Consider the following 12,569-nt stretch of genomic DNA (forward strand, 5'->3'; position numbering starts at 1 on the left):
AAGACGGAGTTTTCATGAAGACGGTGTTTTCGGAAAGGCGTTCCGAAATCCTAAAGAAGGAGGCCAATTTATGAAGACTCAAGGGACCAAGGAGTTGGTTTCCGAAGTGTAATAATTTTAGTTAATTAGATTAACTAGGTGGCCATATAGGACTTGTTTATTTTAATTCTTCTATGCATTCATGCCAAATCGTCACTACATGTTTTATTTTTTGTTGTTATCGATTTATCGTCTAGCATTCACTAATTTTTTTCACTTAAAAGTGATAGACAATTAAATTGATAAGATCTCTCACATTTGTTTAAAATTGAGATTAAGCCTTACCAAATAATAGCACCTATGAATCCCTTCTTCATTAGAGATAGGTTCGGATCACCGGGGTACACTCTTTTTACGTTGGGTAAGTAGGGTAATAAAAGTTATTACGCGTAAAAATTGGTTGGACTCAACGGGATAAATATGGGTTGAATCGGTCCACCGTGCCCATATTTATTCTGGGGCTAAAAGATAGATTTTTAAGAAAATCCGTCAACCAAGAGTTCTAGTAGTAGAATCAGTCAAAATGTTGACTCACCAAATTTATATAAATATGGGTTGAATCGGTCCACCGTGCCCGTGTTTATATAAAATTGGATCTTGGAATCATTTATATAATTCAGTGGGAGATCATTATATAAATGGGAACTTGTTAAATAGTTTCACAAGTTAAATATTTCTAGATGATAAATGTTAATCTTTCCTTTATTTCCTTTGTAGTAATCACGATGACTTCTACTAGTGAAACCGCCACCATAGCTAGAGATTCATGGCTACGCTCTTTTATGGACAAATATGTATTAAAAGCCGGCGGTAGTAACTTTAAAGATTGGGAGGAACAACTTCGATTAGCTGTCGCAGGTGATGGCAAATTACGCTACCTTGTCGATCCCTCTCCCCCTTCGCCTAGTACTAGGGCCACTGCCGATGTAAGGGAGGCTTTTTCAAATTATCACAAGGAATCTGCTGCAATAAAAAATGTTTTGATTTTTTCAATGGATCCTGCTTTACAAAGGCTATGTGTCAAGTTTCGCGATGCACATGAAGTATTCTCGAGGCTTTCTACTATGTTTTCTCAAGCCCCGAGAATAATTCAGTATGATACCGCTGTTCGTTTCTTTGAGGCTAACCTCAAAGATGGTCAACCTGTAAGTTCACACGTACTTAAAATGATTGAGTACGTGGAAACTTTAGAGGGGTTGGGATGCAAGATCCCCGACGAACTTGTGGTGGACCGAGTGCTCCACTCTCTCTCGCACGTCAAGGGATTTACCCAATTTAGGGTAAATTACAATATGACAAACATGAGAAAGAGTTTACATGAGCTCCATTCTCTGCTTGTGCAAGCATAGAAGGACATGGGATTGAGTGGGAGTACGAGGAAAGATGTGCTTGCGATTAACGTGAAGGGGAAGAAGCAGTTTAAGAGGAACGCAGGTGAGAAGCCCGTTCAGGTGGAGGGCAAAGGTAAAGCAATTGCGAATTGCTCTACCAAGCAAAAACCTATAAAGGGTAATCCTCTTAAAGATACTAGTAATTATTGTAATAACAAGGGACATTGGAGACGTAATTGTACAAAGTACCTGGATGACATAAAAGCTGGCATTGTGAAGCCGACATGTAATTTCTCAACTGAATCTTTTATGATAGACATAAATTATGCTTCAAATACAACTTGGGTATTAGATACTGGTTGTGGTTCTCACTTGTGTAATCATTTGCAGTGCCTAAAAAGCATAAGAAAGCTAAACAAGGGTGATGTCGATCTCCGAATGGGAAACGGGTCTAAAGTAGTCATGTCGTCGTCTGTAGGAACTTATGTACTTAGTTTAGCTTCGGGGTTGGAGTTACATCTTAATAATTGTTATTTTGTACCAACGCTATATAGAAATATAATATTCGTATCGTGTTAGACACGAAGGGTTTTCCTTTATAATTAAAGACAAGTGTTGTACTTTTTCCCTTAATGGGATTGTATATAGTCAAGTTATTTCAATCAATGGTATTTATATTCTAGATACTTGCAACGATGTTTATCATTTAGATAATAAAAGACTCAAAACATGTGATCCCGATCAATCTTATTTATGGCATTGTCGCTTAGGACACATTAACGAGAAGCGCATTAAAAGACTAGTGTCGACTGGTGTAATTAAACCTTTTGATTTCGAATCATTTGGTACATGCGAATCTTGTCTTCTTGGCAAGATGACTCGTTCACCTTTTCTAGGAAAAGGATCTCGAGCTAGTGAGTTATTGGGTTTAATACATACCGATGTTTGTGGCCCAATGACAGTCAACACGCTAGAGGTAATTATGACTATTTTATTACTTTTACCGATGACATGAGTAGATATGGGTATATCTACTTAATGAGGTATAAAAGTGAAGCTTTTGATAAGTTCAAAGAGTTTCAGAATGAAGTAGAAAACCAATTAAATAAGAAGATTAAAGCATTACGATCATATCGTGGTGGGGAATATTTAAGCAATGACTTTAAAGATCACCTTATAAACTGCGGTATTGTATCTCAGTTAACTCCTCCTGGCACACCACAATTAAATGGTGTGGCTGAAAGGAGGAATCAAACTTTATTAGATATGGTTCGATCGATGATGAGTCAAACAGAGTTACCTAAGTCATTCTGGGTTTTGCCATTTTATCTCTTTGTACAATCACTTAATAAAAGTCTCACTAAAGCAATCGACAAAACTCCATATGAGATATGGAAAGGGAAAGTCCCGAATCTGCGATACATGAAAGTATGGGGTTGTGATGCTTATGTCAAGAGTAAGTCTGACGATAAGCTTGCACCTCGTTCTGAAAAGTGTATTTTTGTAGGCTACCCTAAGGAAACTTGTGGATATTACTTCTACAATAGTAACGAGAACAAAGTGTTTGTAGCTCGTGAAGCTGTCTTTCTAGAAAAAGAGTTTATTTCTAGAAGACAGAGTGGGAGAAAATTTGAACTTGACGAAGTTCAAGAGCCACAAACTGATATGACAATACAGGAAGATGTTCCTTCTACGTCTGAATCGGTTATTGTTCCTTCCGAACCTAGGAGGTCGAAAGGGTTAGTCGCCACTGATAGATACCTTGGTATTATCGATGAAGATGGTGACTATGAGGTTTTACTTTTAGAAAGTGATGAACCCAAGACCTATAAAGCGGCTATTATGAGTTCTGACTCTAAGCTATGTCTCAAGCCATGCAATCCGAAATGGATTCCATGTACGATAATCGGGTATGGGACCTGGTTGACTTACCTAAAGATGTTCGACCTCTTCAGTGTAAGTGGATATTCAAGATTAAAATCGGCATGGATGGACATAAAGATGTCTACAAAGCTAGATTGGTTGCAAAAGGTTTCACTCAGGTTCATGGTTTACACTATGATGAAACTTTTGCACCAGTTTCTATGCTTAGATCTGTTCGGATAATGTTAGCGATTGCTGCATTTCATGATTATGAGATATGGCAAATGGATGTCAAAACCGCTTTCCGAACGGGTTTCGGAAGAGGAAGTGTTCATGACACAACCGAGGGTTTTGTGGATCCTAAAAATCCTAACAAAGTATGCAAACTTAAGAGATCCATTTATGGTCTTAAGCAAGCGTCAAGGAGTTGGAATCATCATTTTGATCATGTTATTAAACAGAATGGTTTTCTCGAAGTGTTGAGGAACCATGTTTATACATGAAGTTTAGTGGGAGTAAAGTTGTTTTCTTACTTCTTTATGTGGACGACATATTACTCATTGGGAATGATGTTGATATGCTTGCTTCTGTTAAGAAGTGGTTGGGAAATCACTTCCAAATGAAAGATTTGGGAGAAGCTCAGCGCATCCTGGGTATCCGGATCTATAGGGATAGATCAAAAAGGATATTAGCATTGAGTCAAGAAGCCTATATCGATAAGATTCTTGACCGATTCAATATGAAAAACTCCAAGAGAGGTTTTCTACCTATGGGCAGTGGGATCACTTTGAGTAAGTCACGGTGTCCCACCGAGCCTAAGGATATTGAACGCATGAAATCGATTCCCTATGCTTCCATTGTTGGATCGATCATGTATGCTATGATGTGTTCTCGTCCCGACGTCTCGTATGCTTTGAGTATGACGAGTCGTTTTGTAAAACTCCAGGTGAGAGTCACTGGATAGCCGTCAAGAATATTCTGAAGTACTTGAGAAGGACTAAAGATTCATTCTTAGTGTTTGGAGGAGAATCTGAATTACGTATAAGAGGTTATACGGATGCCAGTTTCCAAACCGATAGGGATGATTTGAAATCTCAGGCTGGTTTTGTCTTTTTGTTGAACGGAGGGGCGGTTTGCTGGAGAAGTTTCAAAGAGTCTGTGACTGCTGATTCTACAATGGAAGCCGAGTACATTGCGCCTCCGAAGCCGCAAAAGAAGCTGTTTGGATTAGGCAGTTTTTAGAAGGACTGAAAGTAGTTCCGACCGCCGAGGATCCTATCACTTTGTATTGTGATAACAGTGGGGCTATTTTTCAAGCAAAAGAGCCCAAGTCTAGTAACAAGTCTAGACATGTACTTAGGAAATTTCATGTAATTAGAGATTTAATCGAAAGGAAAGAAATTACAGTTTGTAAGGTTGGGACGGTGACAACATCGCTGATCCTTTAACCAAGCCATTGTCTCAAGCTAAACATGATAGTCATGTAGTTTCGATGGGGTTGAGACGAATGCCAGAACTGTTGTAAATTATATGATATGTAATAATCAAAATATTGTATTTATTATTTCATATATGATAAGTTGCATTTATCGTTATATTCAGTTTTATGTCTGAATTTATATACTTTGTTTTCTCCAAATAGGTTGTAAAGACAATGTCGAACCCTATTAAGTGAACTGGATTAACATTGTATTTTGTCCCTAGTTACTTAATGAGGTGACGTCTCGGAGTGACTAGATTGTAAGGCGATAGATGACAGGTTCGACTGTCATATGGTCATAGTGATGCCTGGTCGATTACATAGGCATATTGTGAGACAATTTGTCGGACAGTGACCGTTTATAGAGTCCTTTTGTTGCTAGGTCGTGGCGAGGATTTCTATTTATTCCCTCGAGTCAATTCTTTAGACTGGTGACTATTTGTCTGAGTTGGTACGGTTTTCCGGTGACTTTGGTTTTTGTTCTAGGTCGCACCGTAAAAGGAGGCCGATGAGCATTTACTGGGTCATTGTGATCTGTATCGAATGAAGAAAATAGGTCAACAGGATTGTCCTTTTAAGTCATATTTTATCTCAAGGCCACTCGAGGAGAGATGACTGTGAATGCGTGGCCACGCTCGGATGAGATCTATAGTAGATTATCCAGTCAGGCAGTCATTCTCCCGATCGAGAAAACCACTTTATGATATGATCACGTGCAAGAACGACCTGAAAGACATCTTGCATTGAGTGGGAGATATTATTGGACAAGAGAATTGGTAACGCACACTTGTGTCAGACAAGTGGGAGATTGTTGAAGTAGTGTCCTCCACAATAAGTGCGTTTACATATTAAATCTCGTAAAAGGAATATCAGGGATTTATTTATTTATTTGTCAGCTGATCGTCGTTAATCGGTAATGATTGGCTGACTAGAGTTTGACATTACTGTCGTGTGACGGCGGTGATCAGCTGATCCCTTTAGGTCACACCTATAGGATGACGCCCAAATAGAATAAATTAATTATTTGTATGAGATACGAGATAATTAATTCCTTGTATTATTTGACTCTTAGTTAGTCACATAAATGTATTATTTGATGACGGGTTACGAACTCGGGACAAAGAGATTTATTATTTAATTATGAGATATTTAAATAATAAATGATTAGAATTTATTAATTAATTGTTAATTAATTAATTTTATACGATATGTGTATATGTTTTGAGGTGGAATTAATTAGCTATTAAATTTTACAAGAGGTTGTAAAATTAGCTAAATGGGTTAATATTGACACATTGTATGTTGATAAAATGGTCTTATGATTACTTAATAGTTAAGTAGTCATTGGTAGTTAATTTATATTATTTAAGTGTTAAATAAATTAAATTAATATTTAATTATGTAAGATAATTAAATATACGACTTATAAGCATTTGTGGGGCAAATATCAAAAACCGAAATGGACCAAATGTAGTCCACATATACTGGTTTTTTGAGGACATCACAAGTGTCCTTTAGGTGGATTTTTCCACTTATAATTGTCCCCTCAAATTGCCTATAAATACCATTGAAACTCCACCATTTCTCTAGTTGGAAAAATTTGAAGAAAAATTGGTCTAGGTTCATATACACTACCTAAAGACCAAATTTTTCTTCTTATTTTGTTCATCTTTTATAACAAAAACATATATAAATATTAACTAATAATATTATCAAAGTAATAATATTTATTAGTACAACATATATACAATTAAACAATGTTTACTACTACATATATCTAGTTAGTATTGTAGTAGTATTTTGGATTGATTCTTGGGTGTATCCTTAGGAGACCATCTTTTTGGTGATTTGTTGTCTTGGAGGATCATCCATTTTCATAGCTCAAGAACAACATCAAAGAAGGAGTCCTTGAGTTGTGCCCAAAACTTGCCTTATACAATGTAAGGAACTTTTGTCTTAAGATGGTTTAATACCATCTTTTATACTTTTATTTGCATGCATGTAGATTTAGACCATTTTAAATTAATTTGTAATTTTAAAATCATAAGATAAGTATTAATATGGTCTAAATAACTAACAATATTTATTTAATTTAAGTAATTTACAAATAAATTCTATAAATACTTAAGTAAATTAAACACTAATAATATAATTTTAAAAGGGTAGTAATACCATTTATTTAGTTCATAAAATTATTTCGCGTAAAGGATAAGGTTTGTAAAAAAAAAAATGGCATTGTTTAATAATATATTTAGTAAGTAAAACTAAAATAATTATATTTATAATTTTGTGTTCATGGTGAATTTAAATGAGACCTTCTCCAATCCACTTTTATTATTTAATTATTCTTTAAAATTTATTCCAAATTAATTATTTTTTCAAAATTTAGTATGATAAATTACTTAACTATTAGTATCTATACAATATAATAAAAAGGCAAAATGAGTAGTTTATTATTTGACGAGTGTCATGTTAAGCAATTTTAAGTGCCACATTTTATTAGGAATAGTAAGAGACTATTTGGTATGTATAAATTATGACACAATCAATTATCATAATTAAGTTTATTAGTGAAATTATGATATAATGAATTTGCATAATTAAGTGTATTAGTGGTGACTTTTCAGTTGCTCACTGAGTTTGTATAAATACCTCCTCATAGAGAAATAAAAGAACCAAGCAAATATAAAATTAATACTATAACTATCTAAAGTCAAACACATTTTATATCACTTATCCTTAATTCTCCATGGGTCTTGTGAAATGTACATTGAAGACAAAAATTCCATCCGCCTCCGTTTTATTGTACATTGAAAATCAATTGTTCAATTTCATATAAATTTTGAATCTCAAAGGCGCTACATTGCTACTAAAGTTTAAACTTTTTAGTTTGTTTGCATGTTGATTTCTCCTGATTGTTCATAATTTTCATATTATAAAGCTACAAATTTAAAAAATTAATATTTAAGTTCTGCGTAAAATAAAAAAGTTCAACTTCATAGTTATGAAGTCAAATCAACAACTCTGGTTTTTTCCTTGCTAATCTCTAAATCACGTGATTAGTATTTGTAATCTGCTTATAAGGTGATTAATTTGCTTACATATAATTTTTTGTTGTCATGCAGGTAGTACGTGTAGATTATGTAATTGAACAAGTCAATATGGAAGATGTTGGGCATTCATTAAGTAGTTTGATTTACATTGTTAAGACAAATTCGTCCTATTTCAAGATTCCGACAGATTTAAAATATGTGATTAGTCACAACAATTGTTTGATTTGAAACGTGATGTAGAATATTCGGTTGTTACCTTACAAAGTAATTAAATACAATGAAAAATGATTATGGATATGACTTGAGGCAACAAGTTACATCATCATGTTTAGAATGTTATGTAGATTATAACTGTAATACAACGCAAATTTACAATATAGTCCACCAAAATGAATTTAAGTTTGCATACTTTGTCATTAACATAAGAATTTTCACGTAAATAAAACTATATGTTCCTTTTTTGTTTATAATGTCATCACAATAAAGTACACGTTGACTTACTAACAAAAAAGTACATTTCGATTTCGCAACCCACTTTAAACAAACATATGAATGAATAAGTTTTAAGAAGGATTATACTATGTATTAACTATCCACTTCTCAAACTAAATTCTTCCCTATTTTAAATCCTACCACAACATGGATTATTTCACAACATGGGTCAACCATTTTACATTTTATCTTAAAATCTTTTATTTATAGTTGAAAAAAAAATTGGTCTCTATTTTCCTTCTCCTTCATTAAATTTTCGTATCAGAACAAAGTTTAAGGAAGCGTCTTGATAAAACCCGTGCATTGCACGATTCACAAAACTAGTTAAAACATTATATGATCATATGGATGTGATAAAATGAAACAATCGATTTTTTTTTTTTGTACATCTCCTGCATAACCTCAACTCAAAGTTACAGAACCAAGCCACCACCATCTTGAACCACCCTATCACCACTACCATCGTCCATTGTCCATCACCATTCTCCATAGTCATAAACATACCACCGCATCGCTGCCATCTACTCCACCAAGACTGCCACCGTATCCCCATTCCGAGTACCCTGAAATTACCAACCACCACATGTACTTATTTGTCAATACCAACATATCTGACTAGTCTACTTTCATATATGTATCCAACACCACGACTTTAACCGGATATATCTCAGTTTGCCTTTCAAGCCAATAAGTTTTTTTCCCATGAAGAATTTAATTAGGGGATGAGTTTTATTTCTATGTCCAGTCATTGGCTTCGCCGTCGAGTCCAAACTAAATGACACCATAGAACCGTATTTGTGATTAATTTTTTCGAAAAAATGATCATACTAGTGCTTTGGGCGTTCTTAGTGTTTGCTATGATTCTATGAAAAATTGAAATTCACAAACACTGATAAAGGATATACGAATTAAAAAGACTTATGTTGGTTTTAATGACGAAAAATATGTAGTGCAGCCGTAGAAAAATATAGGCGGGAAGATTTTGAATGGAAAGAGAGAAGGATTTGTTGAGATAATATTCCTATTTATTAGGAAGTTGTTTCTGATACAAAAATCTTATTTTATTGGCTTAACAAGCGGACCCAGGGCACTTTTTATCATTAGCCTAATAGTATTTTGTATGCATTGATCATGTACATGTCTTGACTTTCGATATCGTCTGAACTTTGCCCTCACGTTGTACACTCATTGGCAAGGCAGTTACAATCACGCCCTCCTGTTAAAGTTGTGTCTATTCTATAATGTGATTGAGATGATAGTTGTTTAGAAGATGATTCAGGTTAGCCTCTAACACAATTTTCTTCTGATTTTCAGTGGTCGCTCTCATGAAGGCTCTTCCAGAAATACCAGTGGGCGTACTCCTCCTTCCAAGTTTTCCTCATTTTCTGGCCGTTCGGATTTTTCCGGCCATTCGAACGTTTACCAATGTTGGGTGCTTTAACATTGATTCTTACCGAATTTGGTGTCACCTCAGACCATTTACACCATTCGTATGAGGTTTTCTTAAATCTGATTGAACATGTTTTTTTTTTTTTGGACAAAGGGAACATCTAATATAAATGAAAAGAAGTGCTCAGGTACATTATGTAGGGGGGTCGGGATTAAGGGTTGTACATGCCGAAATAACCAAATCAATTACAAAAGAAATGACATTAGCCCAATTAAACCGACCATTACAATAACTAGAGTCTTTGATGGAATATTTAGCAATTGCATCCGCTACTTTGTTGGCCGATCTCTTGTCAAAAACAAGTTTCAAATGAGGCGAGACCTTTAATTGTTCCTTACAATCAAGAATGATGTTAGTAAAAGAACCACAAGAGGGGTCCGTCTTCAAAATGGCATTAACGTCATCTATAAAATATTATTAAAAAGATAGCCTAAAAATGCCACGTAGACAATGCCCCATGAGATGAAAAAAAGCCACGTACATAATAACAATGTGACTTGGCAAACTAATATGACATGGATTATCAATTTATTATTATATTGCATTAATTCAATTCACTTATTTCCTTTAAAAATCCATCCATATTCCATTAGCTTTAAACTTAATTAACTCAAAAAAAAAACTACAATAAGAAAATACGCATTAATTAACTATAAGTTAATAATTTCAAGAAATTTCATATAGATTAATATTATATGTATTCGAAATAAAAAAATGAATACATAAGAAATTAAGAATGAAGAAAAGTAAATGAATTTGAAAACAATTTTTTTTTTGTATTGTCAGATTTGTTACTATTTCACTAATTTTTTTTTAAAAGGCACTAATTCACTATTATTGTTATTATAACTTTGTTATATATAAAATATGTTTTACAGAACTAATTAATCAACAAATGAGTATTAAATATCGTATAAAATATTTTCTTAGGAAATATAAAATATATGAAAAAAATATTTATTTAATTTAAGTAATTTACAAACAGATTTTGTAAATACTTAAATGAAATTAAACACTAATAATAGAATTTTAAAAATGTAGTAATACCGCGTATTTAGTTCATGAAATTTTTTCACGTAAAAGATAAGGTTTTGGAGAATATAAAATAGGGTTATTTAACGGTAATACTCCAAACTATTAAGGTGTTTCTCAAAATACTACAAACCCTATTTTAACTAGCAATATACCTAATTATTACCCCCTTTCTCTTCTACTAGAATTGCGTATTTTTTGACTTGAAGCATCCGGTAAACTCTATTCAAGGACCCTACTTTTATTTTTTTTATATTAATTTTACTTATCTTCTTCCTCATTTTTCCTCCATTTCACCAAGAGAATTTACAACTTCTCCTCTCTCCTTCATCCAATTTCATCTCCACCAGATTTAGCCTTTATTTAATTTTCCTCCTTTATCCCCCTTTTATTATCTTTTCCTCCATTTTCACCATTTAGTTATCTTTGATTAATTTAATTTTCCCCATTCTTTCTTTACAAGCATCTTGCTTTGTTTCCTTGAACCTCGTCCTCCTCAATGTTATTATCAAGCAATTTGTTCAACAATCAGACCAAACTTACAAAACCCACATCAAACCAAATCATTTGGGCATCTCAAAAACGACATTGGTTCAACAATCAAACCAAACTTACGGAATTTGTGCTAATCAAGGATTACCTATTAGTTAGCAGCACTGAAATTAATAATGAAGGGAGATAGGTAAGAATATACAATTGAAAAATTAGGTTTGGTGGATTTGCATAATTAAATGATATGAAGACGAGTATGGGAATCAGGGATCAATGAGTAAAACTTACATTGAACAACATTACGAAGTTATGATATACAAGGCCGTCTACGCTAATCACACAATTATGAGAAGAGGAGTTTTAATGGCGTTCTGATTTCTAACAAGGATAGTGATAGGGCGCCACCGGGTGACGCCCAAATTGGGTGCCACCCTCTCACAAGCATTCTTTATTGAAGGGGCCCGCACTCACCCCATGTGAGAGGGTGGCGCCCAAATTGGGTGTCACCCGGTGGCGCCCTTTCATTTTCCTTCTAACAATACGAGGAGGTATTAGTTTGGAGTATGAGAAGAGTGAGGAACTGAGGAAGCTAAACAAGGTTTCGAGATTTTTGGGCATATGAATGAGATTTGGTTTAGGAAATTTTGGTCTGCACCTCCGTATACACAAAACCAATGCGTTTTGTAGAAGATTAATGGAGTTTTGGTGTTTGTAAAAGAAAAAGAAGAGTAATGGTGTTTAACAATGAGAATAGTACAAGAAAGAGAAGGATTAAAAGATAAAAAAACCGGTTCAGCAGGTAGCCCTTCCACTTGTTTTAATAAAAGATAAAAGGTGTTAAAGTTGGGTATATTGGTAGTTAAAATAGAGCCTGGAGTATTTTAAGAACAACCCAAATAGTTTGGAGTATTACTGTTAAATAACCCTATAAAATATATGGAAAAGAAAATATTTATTTAATTTAAATAAAAATTAAACAATAATAATAGAATTTTAAAAGGGTAGAAATATCATGTATTTAGTTCATGAAATTATATCACATAAAGGATAATTTAAATGAGACCTTCTCCATTCCACTTTTATTGTTTAATTATCCTTTAAAATTTAATCCAAATTAATTATTTTTTCAAAATTTAGTACGATAAATGACTTAACTATTAGTATCTATACAATATAATAAAAAGGTAAGATGAGTAGTTTATTATTTGACGTGTGTCATGTTAAGCAATTTTAAGTGCCACATTTTATGTTATTTTTCTTTGCATTTTATCTAAACAGTATAGTTAAAAGCCTACTTAAAGCATTTAATTTTAATCCACGTATAATTTCTCTATTGG

This window comes from Silene latifolia, chromosome 9, assembly GCF_048544455.1.
Source record: "Silene latifolia isolate original U9 population chromosome 9, ASM4854445v1, whole genome shotgun sequence".
In the NCBI taxonomy this organism is placed as follows: Eukaryota; Viridiplantae; Streptophyta; class Magnoliopsida; order Caryophyllales; family Caryophyllaceae; genus Silene; species Silene latifolia.